Raw genomic sequence first — 17,253 nt, 5'->3', positions numbered from 1 at the left:
AGGCACCCAGCAATGTGTCTGCACACACAGTTCAGGGGTCCTGGGCAAAGTTCCAGTCCTGTGGTGAGTCTTGGGTGTTCCTGGTCATCTTTGGCACCAGTAAACTTTCCCCAGCAAACCCCTCCGGGGCCTCTTCTGCCGCTTTCTGCAAAGCCACACAGCGCGACCACCTCCCCACTTCACCAGCTAACAGTATCCCTCCTTATTCCCAATGCAAACTCACCAGCAAATTCACGGCCCCAAGCCCATACAGCTCTGAGCAGCAGTGATACTGGATCCAGCTCGTTTGTCCTTCTCAGGCGATTCCTCCCTGGCATGGTGCTCCTCCTGACTCCTGTCCTGGGGTGTCCCCGATCAGCCGCTCTGTCCCTCCCAGGCTTCAGGAAGGTTCTCGGCGGCTTCACACTGCGAGGGCCTGCTTCCTGCAGCCCTTCTGTCTGGAGCCCCAGACACCCCCTGTCTCTCCCCGCCCCCATGTCCTCTCCCTTCTCTCTCTGCTCCCCCTCCCCCAACAGCACTTCCTCCTTCCGGAACAATCCACACTTCTCCCCTCAGGAAAAAGATTTAAAGGGGGCCACGGGGATTCCATTTGGAAGACCAAAGCAGCCCTAAAATCGCCATTTTGCAAGTGGTTCCTGCTACCAGCATCTCTTTCTTCCCAGCCAGTGAGTATTCTTATTCCTGTTATGTTTACCTTTCCATGTGGGTTCAGTGTCAGGTCACTGTTGTGAACGACATGGTGTAGCTAGTACTACACAAATTATTTCAGAAGGTACAGAAATCACTGGCAGATTAGAAAAATAATAGATCAGTAATTAATGGTGGTGAATAGGTTGCAGGTCATGGATACAGTCTTAGCTTGAAAACCAATTAAGCAAAAGAGTCTTCTGTGGTTAATAATGAGAAGTAATGGCTCATGATAATATGCAGCAAAGATAAAGTTATACCAAATGTCATACTCAAGGAAGTAACACGCAGGTGTCTAGAACTCAGATAAGAGAATGTCCTGATCACGGTGGTCATTTGTATCTGTATCTTTATGCCTCATGCTACAACACAAGGGTCAAGTTTAAAAAAAAAAACTCTTCCGGCATGCTGATTGTCCATCTAGCTATCTCACTTTCTGTGGAGAATTCCAGGTGTCCTTCAGAGCTGATGAAAAATGGGTGGGGGGAGAATTTTATGAAAATTTTAAAACCCTTGTCCCCCCCATTTTTTGGGTTGAAATTTAGAATTTTGATTTTAATCAGAATTCCCCAAATTTCAACTAGCCCTCTATGTGGGTGCAAAGCAGGAAGAAATAGTCACAGAAATAGTCTTAATATTTTCCTTTTTTTTTTGTAGTAGTGGTGGTCAAAATGCAAGATACCACCAAAAATGTATGTTGCCAATTTGAAGAATGTTGACCAGCCGCATTGGCTTTCAGATATCCTCATTTCCTGCTTCCCAGAGCCTGGGTCAGGGCACTTTTAGGATTTCTAGTGGATATTTTTTGTCCAGGTAACTGCAGTTTATTGCTTTCTGAATTGTTTAAATGTTTTGGGGAGATGAGGAGACAATAAAGTTTCAAGAGCTGACTGTTATATAAGAAAACCGAACCTCTAGAAATTTTTCATATACAATAAAAACGTGTAGCTAACTGGGAATTGTAGTTCCTGTATTAGGCTGATTTCAGTGGGACCACAGATGGAGCAAGGTACTGATCAACGTAAGTAAAAGTGTCAGAATGTGGCCCCATAGAATATATACAGATGGTTAAGGATTTTCAGGATCAGGTCCTCAATTGTTTTATTCTTCTGCCTGCTCCTCTAGCACTGCCATCTAGAACAGCCTTCCACTTCCTCCCAATTAATTTAAAATCTCAACTGAAAATATAATTGCTCTCCCTTCTCTTAATTTCCTCCTTTGCTGTTACATAACTGTGTTAAGGGTTCTGTGTTGCAGCCACTGTGAAAGACGCTCTTCAGAATGAAGTGATAGGATGTGGCATGCCCATTCGTGCACTCAGTAAAATAAAGATGAACTTTCATCACATTTACTCTCACCCACTGCTGTTGTTTTTCTGATTTGATTAATTGCTGACCTCAAATGACAGTAAATTGGGAGTGTTGTGCTTGTACTGTACCCAGATATTAACTTGAGTGGTTTTGCTTAACTCAGCCACTCCACTGGCTAGGGACTCCTTGAAAAATATATCTCCACAATCTGTCATGGTGAAAACCTAAATTGAATTCACTTACTGTCTGAAGATGGCTACAGATCTCAGGGAATGAGATGATGGGCATGCCTCTGACGCTACAGTTGTGTGATCTCCAGAAATGTCTGCTTGTCGCTGCTAGCACAGGCAGCGGGACGGAGGACAAAAAAAAATCTCTTTCCGCAATAGCTGCAGATTAATTTTTTGAAGAGGGCACACTTGTCTGCATAGTGCACACCATAAACCCTGAATCTGTGGCGGTTTTATAAGTGCTCTGCTGTTCCATAGATGCCGTCTCTCTTCTCCATTGTAACATAAGGCCAGAAGCTTCAAAGGGAGGTGGCAAAGAATGGCTGAGCCACAATTCTTGAAATAAATTACCCGTGTTTGACCTTCATTTTAATTTGACCTTCAGGTGTACTGGGTAGGTGGAAAAAGTTGGATGACACATTTTAAGCAATTATTCAGACTGGTCTGTAGAACATAGAAAAGTGCAAAACTACCTTGACTTTGAGAATGTATTAAATATTAAGCTTAAAATATCAGCACTACTATCATACTTTGCTACCATGAAAGACTGTATGTATTTATAGATCTCCCAAGTCAACTGAGCCAACGGAATCTCAATCTGTTTATATTCTGGTGTCACAGTTGAACAGTTGTGTTATCTATAGCCATCTCCAAAGGAATCAATTTAGAGGCAGCAGCATTTGCTGCAAAAGCACTGGGAAATCAATATGATCATTGGGAGTGGCTATGCCCTGTAACAATTTCTATGCAAATTTCTGTGCCTGGACCTAATGTCATTAACAACTGCTAATGAGTGATGTTTAATGTGAGAAAGTGATTCTCTTCAGCTAAATAAGAGGCTCAGTTTGCCCCGCCATCTGTTTTAGCTGATGGAGACAGTGTAAGATGGAAAAACTGTATAAGCTGATGGACGAATACTGCTCCTTATTGCAAGGTGCTTGGACTAAGGGTACAGCTACACTTAGGGTGACCAGATGTCCTGATTTTTGGGTCTTTTTCTAATATAGGCTCCTATTACCCTCCACCCCCTGTCCTGATTTTTCACACTTGCTGTCTGGTTACCCTATCTACACTGCCAGGGAAGGTGTGATCGTAGTGCTGGTAGGCATCTCCATGCTAGCAGTAATCTAGCTAGTGTGGGTAACAATAGCAGTGAAGACACAGTGGCACAGACTTCAGCAGGAGCTAGTGTCCACAGTGCAAGCCTGCTGGGGATGAACTTGGGCGACTACCCTGTGCCACTGCGTCTTCACTGCTATTGTTACCCCCACTAGCTAGACAAAAGCTTGCATGGGTCTACCTGCTCACGCTCCAACCACACCGTCACTTTGCAGTGTAGATGTGCCCATCGACAGACACCGTGGAACAGATTCTGATCCGATTACACTGATATGAATCCAGGTCACTTCACCTCATGTTACTATAGGGGACTAGAATCTGGCCCTGACTGGGCCGGGTTTTCACTGATATGTTTTGCAGACTCGAAATGAGTTAGTGCTCCCACTTGCCATTGTTGTTTGTTGCCTTTCTCTCCAAGTGTGGCTTAAATGTCAGTGTATTTACAAATTGTTTGTCATAAACCTTCAGAATGACAAGGCACTCTAGAAGGATGGCTTAATTGCCTTTCGTATGGCAGCTTGATGCAATTAAAGGAAGACATTGCAAATCTGAGTATCTTCTTTTCCCAAGGAACAGAATCCCTAAAATCTCTGCATGTCGCTTGTGAGCATTAGCTTTATTATCTTATTGTATTTTCATGTTTAGTGAATGCAGCAGTAGTTTGCAATAAATATAATTTTAAAAAATCCTCCCTGTTTGATCTTCAGAATATTGTATATAGATTTCCCCCATAATAAATTCATTTGGCACATCTCTGGACTTCTCAGTTCTGTCTGGGATGACAAGTACTGAAACACTTTAGTAAAAGGGGGTTCTGGATATATTTATGGCTTGATTGTCAATCTGTGCCAGCTCCTGTGGCAACACTGCCTCCGTAGCATCCTATTGGGGTACTGGATTAGTACCAGCTCAAGAGGGAAGAGTGTCACCTGTACTAATCAGCAAGGCGACTTTCTGCAGCACTTGGAGGTTGCAGATCCACACACTGATGATCTGGCCTAATCCTAAGTAGCTGGAGAGATCTGACAGGGAATCTGTACTAACAATGCCAACCCCGAACATGCAAAAATCACAAGGCAAGCACAAAAAAATGAAGTTTTTTTTCCAAAACAATAAAACTCCAAACACATTGAGTGCTCCCTATTTGCCTTTTGTTTTTGAGTCTTTTGGGTTCACATTTTCAAACTTTTCTATGCAACCATGAGTGAGATTTGGTTATGTAAAATAAAAGTGCATAGGCTAATTTAATCACATGATTCCAGGAGCTGGGACTTCAAGAAAAATAACAAATATATTGAGCCTGGTAATAAAATTGTGATTTAGCATCATTGGCTTCCCTGCTTATTGTCCTTTCCATAAACCAGATTGACAGCAATATTTTGTTTGTTAAGCAAGGGTATGTTAAAAGTTAATTTTTTGTCTTGTAAAGCTCACGTGTCTCAGTGTTTCATTCGGAATTCTGCTTTGTTGTTCTGTGAAACAAGTTTCTGTTTACAGGTACATCTACTTTCTATTCTAGAGCTTAGAGAAAGTCATAAGAAAAATCTTAAAACTTATTTAATGAAGCCTTTTAAATGCTCATCTTGCACTTTTGAGTGAAGTGCAATTTATATTTCATAAAAGTAGAAGCTGAGCAGCAAGCTGTAAGTAATTATCATATAATTAAATGTCTACTATGAAAGAAATGAAAACTCAGGCTACTTGCTGGCTTCCGTGACTGGGTTATGCAATCACAAATTAAATTACATTTCTTTGCCTCATGAATGCTCAGGAGGCCATTAGCCCAGTTTGAAGAGAGACCTCTGAGAGTGTCAGTAACATTGGATTGGAGATGAGGTTGATCACACTAGTGAACTCTACGTTCCAAGGAACAGACCATGTGAAAATCTGTCAGGCCTTCAGTTCAGCAAATGCAAACAGCCCTACATGTATCTTTATTTGAAGTGCTTATGAAATGAACATGGTCCTGTGTTAATGGTGAAGAAATAATCTAATATGAACAATTGCAAGAAACAGACTGAAATAAGATACACAGATGAATAGGGCCTAATCCTATTACATGCTTTTCATAGATAATAGATCATGTACATATACAGAAATCATAGACTATAGTCGGGCTCTGTCCTGGCATGATAGGTGGAATCAATCTTTCTTAAACAGGTGGGCATTTGTTAAAATCCAAACAAATACAACTCTAGACCTGAACAGGTTTCTACAAAGCTTTAGTCTCAGCATTGTCTCTTTTATTTACCAGGGTCCATGCCGAGCCTAGAGCTCTGCATAGCACACGGAGACAGCTAGTGGCTCAGTAATATATTTATTATTGTACATATTGAAGGAGAAGTCTTACTGCATGGTTTGCTGGAGCAGGGATAGGGGGCATGAACAGTTCCTTCAGTTGTTCTCCAGGGTCCCAGATTTCTTTTTGTTGTTGTTAGTCTTTAGCTGTTATAGTAGCAAAGAAGCCCTTCAGAACATGACCTGAGTTTGCAGAGTGCCTGAAACACTAGCTTTGAAGCATGAAATACTTCATTCATTTCACTGGGGATTAACTCAGGTGCTGTTGATGATTTTAAATGTCAACGTGGTTAACTATTTCACTGCTATCAAAGCAAAAGGGAGGACAGCACAATGAATATCTGCACAATGTACTTTGGTTACTCACGTTGCCATTTAGGGCAGGAGGGGGCATGACTGATTTAATTTTTTCTGAGGGGGGTGGGAAAGAAGCAGTCCATTAGTAGAAGCTGGGAAACACTGGCTCAAGCAGTACTCTTCTAGCTTAAGAAACTGCAGCAATACTAGTCTTCACTGACTTACAACAAAAATGAATTTACTTTTGTGATGAATGAAATATTTTTCTTCCGCTCACTGTAGTAAGAGCTGTTCCTTCTCTAATTGGCTTAGCGAGTTGGCTAAAGAGTGAACACTTCTGCAGTATTAATGCATGTTCTACCTTAATAGACTTTGTGTGTAAAATGTACTCCTCCTTCACAACTCACTGTTAAGCATGAGCTTTGCACCATGCTGACTTTAGATGAGTTCCATGTCCAGTTACTGGAGAGAATGTCAGACCTAGGCAAGAGTCAGTGATATATTGTCATTGCTAAAGGGGATTCTCTACAGATCAAGCATTCGGGGACTGTGCTTCTAGAACCAAACAGCCAAAGTTTTATCTACACTTATATCATTGTAACTCCTGGATGCCTCCAGTGTGCAGTATAGTGACAGCCATAAATCCTAATTGACTGTGGTATATAGGATAATGATGACAGTATATTAGTTTCCTTCTATGTTATGTCAAGGGGACGTATCACTGAAGTTGTCTTTGCTTTCTCTCTCTCTCTCTCCTTTTTAAGTTAGCTATTTAACCTTGACTTCTGGCTATATTTTTTTCTATCTCATTACATTTCTCCATTATACATTATTTGGTTTGGTTACAGTCACTAGACTTTAACTGCTCTGACATATTAATTTTAAGGGCATAAATGACTTCATTAAAATAATGTCCTTCAAATAAATGCACTTGGCACTGCTATTGGAAGTGGACAAAGACACACATATGAAACATCAGATCCTTTACACTAATAATATATTGTGGGAACAAGACACTAAAGTTAAAGCTTCTTAGCTTTCAGAAGTGAAATGTGTACCCTAGATGTTTTGGATGCTAATGTTATCTGGAAAGCAACTCAGTGATTTGCACAAGTGCCAGCAACTTTATTTGCGATTTGGTTTTAATAAAAACCTCATTTTATTTACCTTAGGATCTTTCTTAACTTGTGTGATTTTTAGAATCTCTAATTAGTGCATGTTGACTGCATGCAATAAATACGTTCCTGTCACAAATCTGGATGTCTTGCAGTTTTTGGTGTTTGAAATGACAAGGATAGGGGAGTTAGACACGGTTAGAACAGGTGATTGGAAGTTACAGCTGTTGCATTCTGTTCTCAGTTCTGCCCTCGACTCACTACATGAACTTGAGCAAGTCATGTTAAATTCTTCTTCGAGTGATTGCTCATGTGTATTCCACAATAGGTGTGTGTTCTCGCCACGTGCAGCGGTGCCAGAAGTTTTTCCCCTAGCAGTACCCGTAGGGGAGCGCTCTAGCAACCCCTGGAGTGGCAACTCCATGGCATGGCATATGGGGCTCTGTGCACTCCCCCCTCCCTCAGTTCCTTCTTGCCACCAGTGAAGGTGCTTCGGAACTGCTCTGGTCCAGCTTTGCTGTAGCTCATCCCCAAAACTGCTTGTTCATTCAGTGTATGGTACCTGTAGTTAGTTAGTTATTTAGTTAATTTAGTTTAGCTAGAGCACCCGGGCTGGGGCATGCCCCATGCCTCGGGTATTAAGTCGTGCAACACTTGTAGGCGATCTATGCCAGTGAGTGATCTGCATGCGGACTGTCTATGCTGTTTTGTGGAAACCCATCTCAGCGATTGCTGCAAGATTTGCAAGTTGTTTAAGCCTCGGACCAAGAGAGAAAGGGACATTAGGCTCGGGGCTATTCTGATGGAGTCGGCGCTGACCCTGGCTCTGGTGCGCCGCTCCAAGTTGGCACCAGCCACCGTGGTGTCAGTGTGTGGCACTAGTCAGCACCGCTCCCCATCCATGGGGCACGCCAAGGAGGCTAGGAAGAGGCCTTCTTCACTGTGGCACCGGAGTAAACCCGAGGCAGAGCTAGGCCCACGTCGGACAGTCCTCGATCCCAACCGGCCTCTAAGCCTCCGACTCAAGTCGAGCAGAGTAGCCTGGCCCATTCGGAGCAGGCCTCCCCAAGTGTCCGGATGCCCTCCACACCAGAGGCCCGGCAGGTGGCCCAGGATGTTATGTCCATGCTGGTACCAGGAGCACTGCCAATGTCGGCCCTGCGCTCTAGAGGCAAGCTGCCACTGGGATCTCTGCAGTCGCCCCTGGCTCGGTACCAGACTCGGTCGAGGGAATGTTACCAATGCCATTTGCCACCCAGCGTCCATTCAGGGCAAAGTCCAGATGGATCGCCCTAGACGCCCACCAGGCTGTCTGGTTGGGTTCTGTCTGACTGAGACTCTCAGCACCGCTTCGACTCGAGGACCGAACACTGACAGGACCGAGGCAGACGTCGCCAAAGGTCCTCATCTCGGAGGGGCTATCGCAGCCGATCACGGCACAAACGTTGATGTCATTCCCATTCGGCATCCCGCTCCAGGATCCCACCACGGCACCGGCTCCGTAGCCCCGGGCATCGATCGCTGGCGTCTCGCTGTCGCGGGTCCGTCTGCCAGAGCCAATCACAGAGTAGCTGTTACTGATGGTATCAGTCCTCCACATCAGGATTGCTGTCCTGTGGTCAGCATCACTCCCGACGCCACTGCTCCTCCCGGTCCAAGGACAGTGGCAGGTCATATGTCAGCCTGGCCTCCCTACGTAGTCATCCATCGATGGGTTAGGCCAGCCAGGCCGAACAGCAGGCTCCGCTGGTGCCAGTGGCACTGGGCTCCGTGGCCGGCCCAATGGTACCAGTGGGCACTGTGGCCCCCGACGCATCGTCCTCCCTCTCCAGACCTTCGAGGAAGGAGTCGGTGGGACGTACATCCTCGGCACCGTGCCCAGAGACCGAACCGGTGGTGGACCCTCCAGTGCCAGTGGACAACCAGAGTACTGAGCCAGCCTCCTCACCCTCCCCGTAGTAGGACTTTAGGGCCCACCAAGAAGTATTAAAAAAGGCATCAAGCCTCCACCTCCAAGCAGAGGAGATGGAGGAGCCCTTGGACTCCCTGTTTAACATGCTGTCCTCCTCGACGCCGGGCAGGGTGGCCTTGCCTCTCCATGAAGGGGTGGCGAAAATTTCTAATGCCCTGTGGCAAACCCTGCCCTCATTGGCCCCCATCTTTCAGAGAGTGGAACGCAAGTATTTTGTACCTGCCAAGAGGCATGAATACTTATACACCCACCCTGCTCCTAACTCCCATGTGGTCGAGTCGGTCAACCACAGGGAACGGCAGGGCCAGCCAGCCCCTACCCCGAAAAATAAAAATTCGAGGAGGCTGGACTCTTTTGGAAGGAAAATTTTATTTGTCCTCAAGCTTCCAGTTACGGGTGGCAAACCACCAGGCTCTCCTGGGCCGGTCTGAGTTCAATCTGTGAGGCTCCCTGCCCAAGTTCGAGGACTCCCTCCCGGAGCATGACAGGAAGGAGTTCAAAGTGCTGGTGGAGGAGGGTACAGCAGCTGCCAAGCAACCTGGCAGGTGGCTTCGGATGCAGCGGACATGTCTGCGCGGTCCATGGCCTCCGCAATGTCCATGAGAAGGGCATCCTGCTCTCTGGGCTGTCCAGCGACGCGCAGACCTCCCTGCAGGGCCTCCCATTTGACGGCAAAGCTCTGTTTACGGAACAAATGGATACAAAGCTGCCTGGCCCGAAAGACTCCCGCACGACTCTCCAGACTCTGGGTCTCTATGTTCCGGCTCCGGCTAAACCTAAGTTCAAGCCGCAGCAGACTCCTGCTCAGGCCACCTACCCAAAATACGAGACTGCTTATAAGAAGTCGTGGGACTGTAAGAGACGCCCACAGAGGCAGCCTGGGTCCTCCAAGGGAAGGAAATGGGAAAAGGCGGTTTTGACGGGATGCCTGGGGGCACCCTGCCAGTTCTCATCAGGGATCCACCCTCAATAAAGCTTCTGTTCTCCAATCAGTTGTGGGGTTTCCTCTCGGAGTGGCTGCAGCTGACCTCAGACCAATGGGTCCTCAACACCATCTCCTGGGGCTACACCCTCCAGTTTAGTTCCTCCTCACCCAACCATGCCCCGCCCCTGTCCCTCCTGGGGGACCCCTCACACGAGGCTCTCCTCACGCAGGAGATGGGCGGCTCCTGGGCCTAGGAGTGGTGGAAGCAGTACCCAGGGAGTTCAAGGGCAAGGGGTACTACTCCCGCTATTTCCTTATCCTGAAGGCCGAAGTGGGACTGAGGCTTATCTTGGACCTGCGAGCCCTGAACCAGTACATGGTGAAGCTCAACTCTGCATGTTCTCTCTGGCCTCCATCATTCCGTCCCTGGATCCCGGGGACTGGTATGCCACCCTCAAACTGTAGGACATGTACTTCCACATTCATATATTCGAGGGGCACAGACGCTTCCTCTGTTTCACAGTGGGGCAGAAACACTACCAATTTACGGTCCTCCTGTTTGGCCTGTCCACTGCTCCCAGGGTAATCACGAAATGTATGTTGGTGGTGGTGGCCTACCTCAGGCACCGGGGGGTCCAGATCTTCCCCTATCTGGATGACTGGTTGGTCAAGGGCAGCTCCTGGTCACAGGTGCGGGATCATGTGGTGCTCCTTCTGTCTATGTGTGCCACTTTGGGCCTGTTGGTAAACAACACCAAGTCCATGTTAGTCACGGTACAATGCATAGAGTTTGTCGGGGCGGTCCTGGATGCCTCTTTGGCCAGAGCCTCTCTCTCACTGGACAAGTTCAGAACCCTGAAGGGGCTCATTGACATGGTCACAAAGTTTCCTTGACAACAGCCAGAGCATGCCTCCAACTCTTGGGTCACATGTCAGTGTGCACGTATGTGGTCCGTCACGCCACACTCAGGATGAGGGCCCTCCAGCTCTGGTTGGCCTCGGAGTTCTCCCAGGCCAGGGACAGGATGGACAAAGTCCCCACAGTAACCGAGCCAGTGATCACCTCCCTACTGTGGTGGTCCTCCCTGAGAAACATGCTCCAAAGGGCCCCGTTCAGGGGCAGGGCCCCGTCGCTGGAGCTGGTGTCCGATGCGTCGGACCTGGGATGGGGGGCCCATGTGGAGAACGTTCAGAGCCAAGGTCTGTGGTTGGCTCAGGATCTGACTCTTCACATAAACATCAAGGAGTTCAGGGCAGTACGGCTGGTGTGCATGGCCTTTTGCTTGCACCTAGAGGGCCGGGTGGTCAGGGTCCTCACGGATGACACGGCCTCAATGTTCTACATCAACAGGCAAGGCGGGACCCGATCCTCTGCCCTTATCCTATAGCCTGAGGGCTTTGTGGCATTTTGTATAGCCCATGACATCTGCCTACAGGCCTTCCATTTGCCAGGTGCCTGGAATGCATGGGTGGATCACTTGAGCAGGGACTTCTCCTCTCAGCATGAGTGGTCTCTCCACCAGAGGTGATGCACAGACTTTTCCAAGTGTGGAGAACTCCCCAGGTGGACCTGTTTGCGACTTGGCAGAGCCATCGCTGCCCCCGGTTCTGCTCCAGGAGGGCCTGGGACGGGGCGCTATCTCCTATGCCTTCCTCCTCTCCTGGTCAGGACAGTTTCTCTATGCCTTTCCTCCGTTCCTGCTGATCGGCAAGGTTCTGGAAAAAATAAAGACAGACAAGGCCTGGGTCATTCTGATTGCCCTGGCATGGCCCAGGCAGCATTGGTACGGGACCCTCATGCTATGAATGGCTGATTTCTTAAGGGGTTGGATTGTCTCTTCCCGTATGTTAAGTCCCGAGTCCCGCAGTGGGACCTAAACCTGGTGTTGTCCCATCCTGGTGTTGTTCTGGTGTTGTCCCGTCTCACGGGGCCCCCGTTTGAGCTGCTAGCCACATGCTTCTGGTCACACCTCTCGTGGAAGGTGGCCTTCCTGGTTGCGATCACAACAGCTAGGCAGGTCTTGTAGCTCAGGGCCCTGACCTCCGAGCCCCCATACACAGTGTTTCATAAAGATAAGGTCCAGTTCCGCCCACACCCTTCGTTCCTCCTGAAGGTGGTCTTCGCCTCTCATATGAGTCAGGACATTTTTCTGCCAGTCCTCTGCCCCAAGCCCCATGTGTCCAGTGTGGAGCGCTGCCTCCACACACTGGATGTGAGACGGGCTCTGGCATTTTACCTGGAGGTGGACTAAGCCGTTTAGAAAGTCCCCGCAACTGTTCATCACCTTGGCTGAGCGCATGGAAGATTGGCCGATCTTCACTCAGTGGCTCTCCAACTGGATCACCTCGTGCATCCGTGCCTGTTATGACCTGGCGGGAATCCCTCCGCCACCAATTGTGAGGGCGCACTCGACTTGGGTGCAGGCCTCGTCGGCTGCCTTTTTGGCTCATGTCCCCATTCAGGACATTTGTAGGACTGCCACATGGTCTTCAGTTCACACGTTCACCTCGCACTATGCGATCGTCTCCCAGACTAGGGATGACACCAGGTTCGGAAGGGCTGTACTCCGTCCCGAGAGTTTGTGAACTCCTTCCCACCTCCAAGAGATACAGCTTGGAATCACCTATTGTGGAATACACAGGAGCAATCACTCGAAGAAGAAAAGACAGTTACCCTTTCCGTAACTGGCGTTCTTCAAGATGTGTTGCTCATGTCTATTCCACATCCCGCCCTCCTTCCCCTCTGTTGGAGTTGTCTGTCAAGAAGGAACTGAGGGTGGGGGGAGTGTGCAGTGTTCCTTATACCGTGTCATGGAAGCACCACTCCAGGGGTCGCTGGGGCGCTCCCCTACGGGTACTGCTAGGGGAAAAACTTCCGGCACCGGTGCACGTGGCGAACAATAGACATGAGCAACACATCTCGAAGAACACCAGTTACGGAAAAGGTAACTGTCTTCTCTTTCAGTTACTCAGTGGGCATAATCCCTAGCTGGCTTCTTGGCACTGTGAGGGGTGGGGAGGCAAAGGTGGTCAGTGCAAGTCAAAGCTGCTGTAACTTGCACTGCCTCTTCTGACCTTAAAGTCTATGATTCTAACAAGACTCAGAACTGAGCCGCCTTGGCAACGTGTGAGGGACAGGACTGAGAAGCAGGGAATGCTGCAGATTGAGTGTGTGGAGGTCAGACCTGGACTAGGAGGGATTGAAGAGCTTTGTAGAACTGTGGGGAGGGAGGTGAGCCAGCCCTGTGCCCGACTCATAGCAACGTTAGTCCCAGTTAGTCCTCCTCTGACATGAATGCCAATTTTCTCACAAACAGTAATAATGCAGTTAAATGGATTGTTTTGGGGGAAATTTGTTTTTTGTTTTAAAAAGCTGTGTCTTCTAGCAGCACCTTCTACGTTGCAGCAAAGAAGGTGAAATTCAGCCCTGTGCAGAGAAATGGAACAGGGCAGTTCTTGGATATCAGAGGTGAGGACTTAGGGTCCGTGTAGGCTGCAGTAAAAGACTTGTGACTGGCCCGGGTCAGCAGACTCAGACTGATAAGACTCTGGCAGTGGGCCTATAAAATTGCAATGTGGCTGTACCATACCATACCATACCATACCATAAAGGCCACGATGAAGATTGTGACCAGTAGATCTGGTTGGAAATGTTTTGATAACACAATTTTTTGATGAAAAATGTCATTTTTGTTGGAATCGAAATATTTAAAACCCATGTTGATTTGGACACTTTCATTTCGAACAAGCCCCCAGGTGCAGCATTGCAATCACATAACACCCCAGTTTGATATTTTCAGAATGGAACAATTCCATATCTTTGTTTCAAAATGACTTTTCGAAATGGAGTTCATTGTTTTGTATAAAAGGTGAAAATTTAAAAAAGTGGAAATTGGAATGAAACGTCTCAATTTTAATGAAATGTTTCAATTGATTCAAAATGAAACTTTTGTTTCAGAATTTAATTCTGTCAGAAATTTCAAATGTTTTTGTTCTCTTTTGGAATGGAGATTTTTTTCTAAATTGCACAATTTCCTGCACAATGGAAAATCTGGTTCTGCCTACCCAGCCCTAGTGATGAGAGTTGAAACCAAGGACCTTGGGAGTTAGAAGCATGAGTTTCTACAGCTTGAGCTAAAGGCCCTGGCTCTATACAGAAGGGAACCAGCAACATTCACTGTATTAGACACTCGTACTAGGGTGATAGGTGGTGGTATAAAATCCTTAGGATACTACCACCCATCACCCTAGTATCTGAGTGCCTGAACAGTGAATTACACATAGGCCTTGTGTTTGCTGCTTGCATGAAAGTGAAATTTCACTCAGACTGAATTTTAAGGAAAAGCTATATACTGAAATCAATGGAATTATCCCAGCCTAAAACTGGAGTAGCAAAGTGAGGGAACCTGACCAGGACTTTTTTTTTTAATACTGCAGCATGCAAACACTTGTTTCTGGAAGGCACTGCTATACATTTATTGTTTAACACCAGAAAAAAATATTTTTCTCCACAATAAGAATTTCTGTAAATACACAAGTCTAATGTGGGTGCAGTTTTGTCAGATGTACTTGGAAGGCAGCTTTTTTCATTCCTGATGACTGGATCATTTATATTTTTGTTTTCTGTTTTTGTAATCTCTATTAATGTTTTTGCTAAAAACCTACAAGCCACTGAAGATGAATGAATATTTATTATCTTCCTCCTATTTCTCTATTGCTGATCTTAATGGTAAATTATTAATTCAGATTGAAATACAGATAAAACTGTAATTGGTACTACTTAAATCTGCTTTCCCCCCCAAAACTTGTGGTCAAGATAGACAAGATGACTGCATTCCAAGCCGCAAAGACTAGCTATTTAAAATTGTTTACCTCCACACTTCAGCAGAATGCTGCCGTACATGATAAATGAGGTAAATAAAGGTGCCTTTCAAGTCCAAATAACTCCACCAGAAACTTAATCATTCTGAGTAATTTAAAATAATCTAACAAATGGAACAATGCCTCAATGGCTTAATAAGAAATTTGGGAACACTGCATCGCATATGAACAAAACCATTTGAAATACAATTCAAGTTTATTTCCATATTTTGGTAGGTTCATGCCTTCTGTTTAAATTTAGGATAGAATGACACTTCAAACACAGAGTTAATAAAAAAATCTCATTCAGAGTTTCTTATTCACTACTGGGTCACTGGATATTATTATTTATCTCTCTCATGTGATAACCCATACTTTTACATTTGGGGGTCACAAAGGGTTTAATTAATAAAACTCCCCCTCATTAGATAGATAGAAGTAGAAAATTAGGCCCTAGTTTGTCATGTCCTTGAAGAATGATGACTTTTAAAGTTAGCATGAAAATCCCTGCCCACCCCAAAATCAGAAAAAAAACTCCTTACTTCTGAGTACAGAGAGCTATTGCTAGCCAAGAAAATGTCATTTAGTTTTGTTTGTATTTTTAAAAGTCATTATCCTTAACGGTGATTCCATTTGAAAAAGATGAAATTAATCCACCACCTTGCTAGTGTAATCTGGGTTTGTTTCTGCTGAAAATATATTTCGGAAACTTCCTTAGCGTTTGTCTCTGAAGAGAGGCATCTGGTCTCTTTTAAATGACTAGTCTGCTTACTTCAGCATGATGGTAATCTCAGACTTCTGCCTAGAGTATGTGCTGACAAAGAGCACCAAACAGATCTTTAATAAAACTTTGAATTCCCCTCCAAAGCAGGGTTTAGATGCAGGTTTCAAATGTTTATCTAGAGAGAATTCACTCGCACCCTAATCCCAAGCTTTCATCCGTTTTCTAATCATTTTTGCTTTGTATTGCAGATGCTAAAGCTTTTCATGAGTAAATGCAAATAAAAAAGTAGCTAAGGAAAAATGCACCGTTATTAGAGTCAAGGGATTTTAAAAAGAAGGTTATTCCAATGTCTGCTGGTTAAAACAAACATGAGCACTCTCTCTGAGAGTGCGTCTCAATTCCAGCTGCCTGAATCCAGCCATTACTTTTAATCTATTGATACTAAAATCTCCTTGGGCCTCATTATGTCTTAATTGTAAAAGGAGCTCAGTATTACTGGTGCATTTTACACAGTCTTCTGCAGAAAGCATTCATGCACCCGACAATGTTGGAGAGATTTTCTTTCCCAGGTTGGGGGATTGTAGTCCAACTCACTAGCACCTACTGTTGGGTTAGCTTCCAAGGAATGTTTACTAGTAGCTGGAAGTGATATTCTCAGCTATGGGAATAAATTTAGATAAACTTCGATTTTAAATCAGTTCTGGGCCTTTAAAGAAACAGCAGTGTTTTGTGAACACCAGCCTTGTTATCATGGTATAAGCACAGATGGTAAGTTAAAAAAAAAATCAACCACTACCAGGAAGTACGTTAAAATAAATGACAAATCATTATTCTCTCATTTGATGCCTATTGTAATTGTCTGTTAATGGGGATGGAAGGATTCTATCTAGGGGCTGGATGTTCCTCTCTATTCCTTGGAGGGGGAGAAAAAGAATGATGATACTAGTTTGGAAGAGGTGCTCAGATCTCATGGTGCTTACCTGCCAGCAAAACAGGCATCAAATTGCACATTACTTAATGCTGCTCTTTTAAATCTCAGGCCAGCCTGTGTCTTCTTCCTAACTCCATGATGGGACAGAGTGAGGGAGTAGGTGGCATAGATAAGTAGATAATAAATAAATGGTGGCACCACTGAGCTGGCCATGCTGCCAAAGGAGGCCCTTAAAGGGGCAGGTTTTGCAAAAGTATGCACTGAGATCCACTGGCTTGTGGTTAAGATTCTCCATGTGTCCTTGGGGATGCATCATTCTGCGTGGAGTTGGTCAGGAATTTTTTGACAAAACATTTTTCCTTTGGAAAATGCCCATTTGTTGAAACAAAAACTGTTTGTAGGAAAGGGTCAGATTCTTCAACATGTCTCCTTTTGGAGAAAATTTCGACATTGTCCTGTTTTGACAATTTTAAGTGAAATGAAAATGTTCCATTTGTCCCTTCAAATGACTTTTCATGTTGTAATTTAATTAATAATATGTAAAAATTAAAATGAAAAAGTCAAAATCAACATATTTTGAATTTATTGAACTGGAAAGTTTTCAGGTGACCCGATCTGCAGTGTTTTCTGACTTTTGGTTTGTGAAAATTTCTAAGATTTTGACTTTCCTCCCTTCCCCTCTCTCCCCCCAATTCAGGGCTGGAAAAATTTGTCAGACTCTCAAAAGTTCAGGCTGGATGGGTAAAATGTTTCCTGCCCAGCTCTAGTTATGAAGCTATGCTCAT

General features: G+C 45.4%; 1 long non-coding RNA gene across 2 annotated transcripts in view; it reads left to right on the top strand.

The window, feature by feature from the left end:
* Positions 1 to 581: 581 nt before the first annotated feature.
* Positions 582 to 17,253, top strand: part of LOC123377800 — a 105,964-nt gene continuing 89,292 nt past the window's right edge. For both annotated transcript variants that reach the window (XR_006582335.1, XR_006582334.1), the window contains exon 1: positions 582 to 665. This is a non-coding gene — a long non-coding RNA (uncharacterized LOC123377800). The remainder of the gene's footprint in view (positions 666 to 17,253) is intronic.

Source organism: Mauremys mutica, chromosome 9 (assembly GCF_020497125.1).
Source record: "Mauremys mutica isolate MM-2020 ecotype Southern chromosome 9, ASM2049712v1, whole genome shotgun sequence".
Taxonomy (NCBI): domain Eukaryota; kingdom Metazoa; phylum Chordata; order Testudines; family Geoemydidae; genus Mauremys; species Mauremys mutica.
This window is presented reverse-complemented; position numbering and strand designations above follow the sequence as displayed.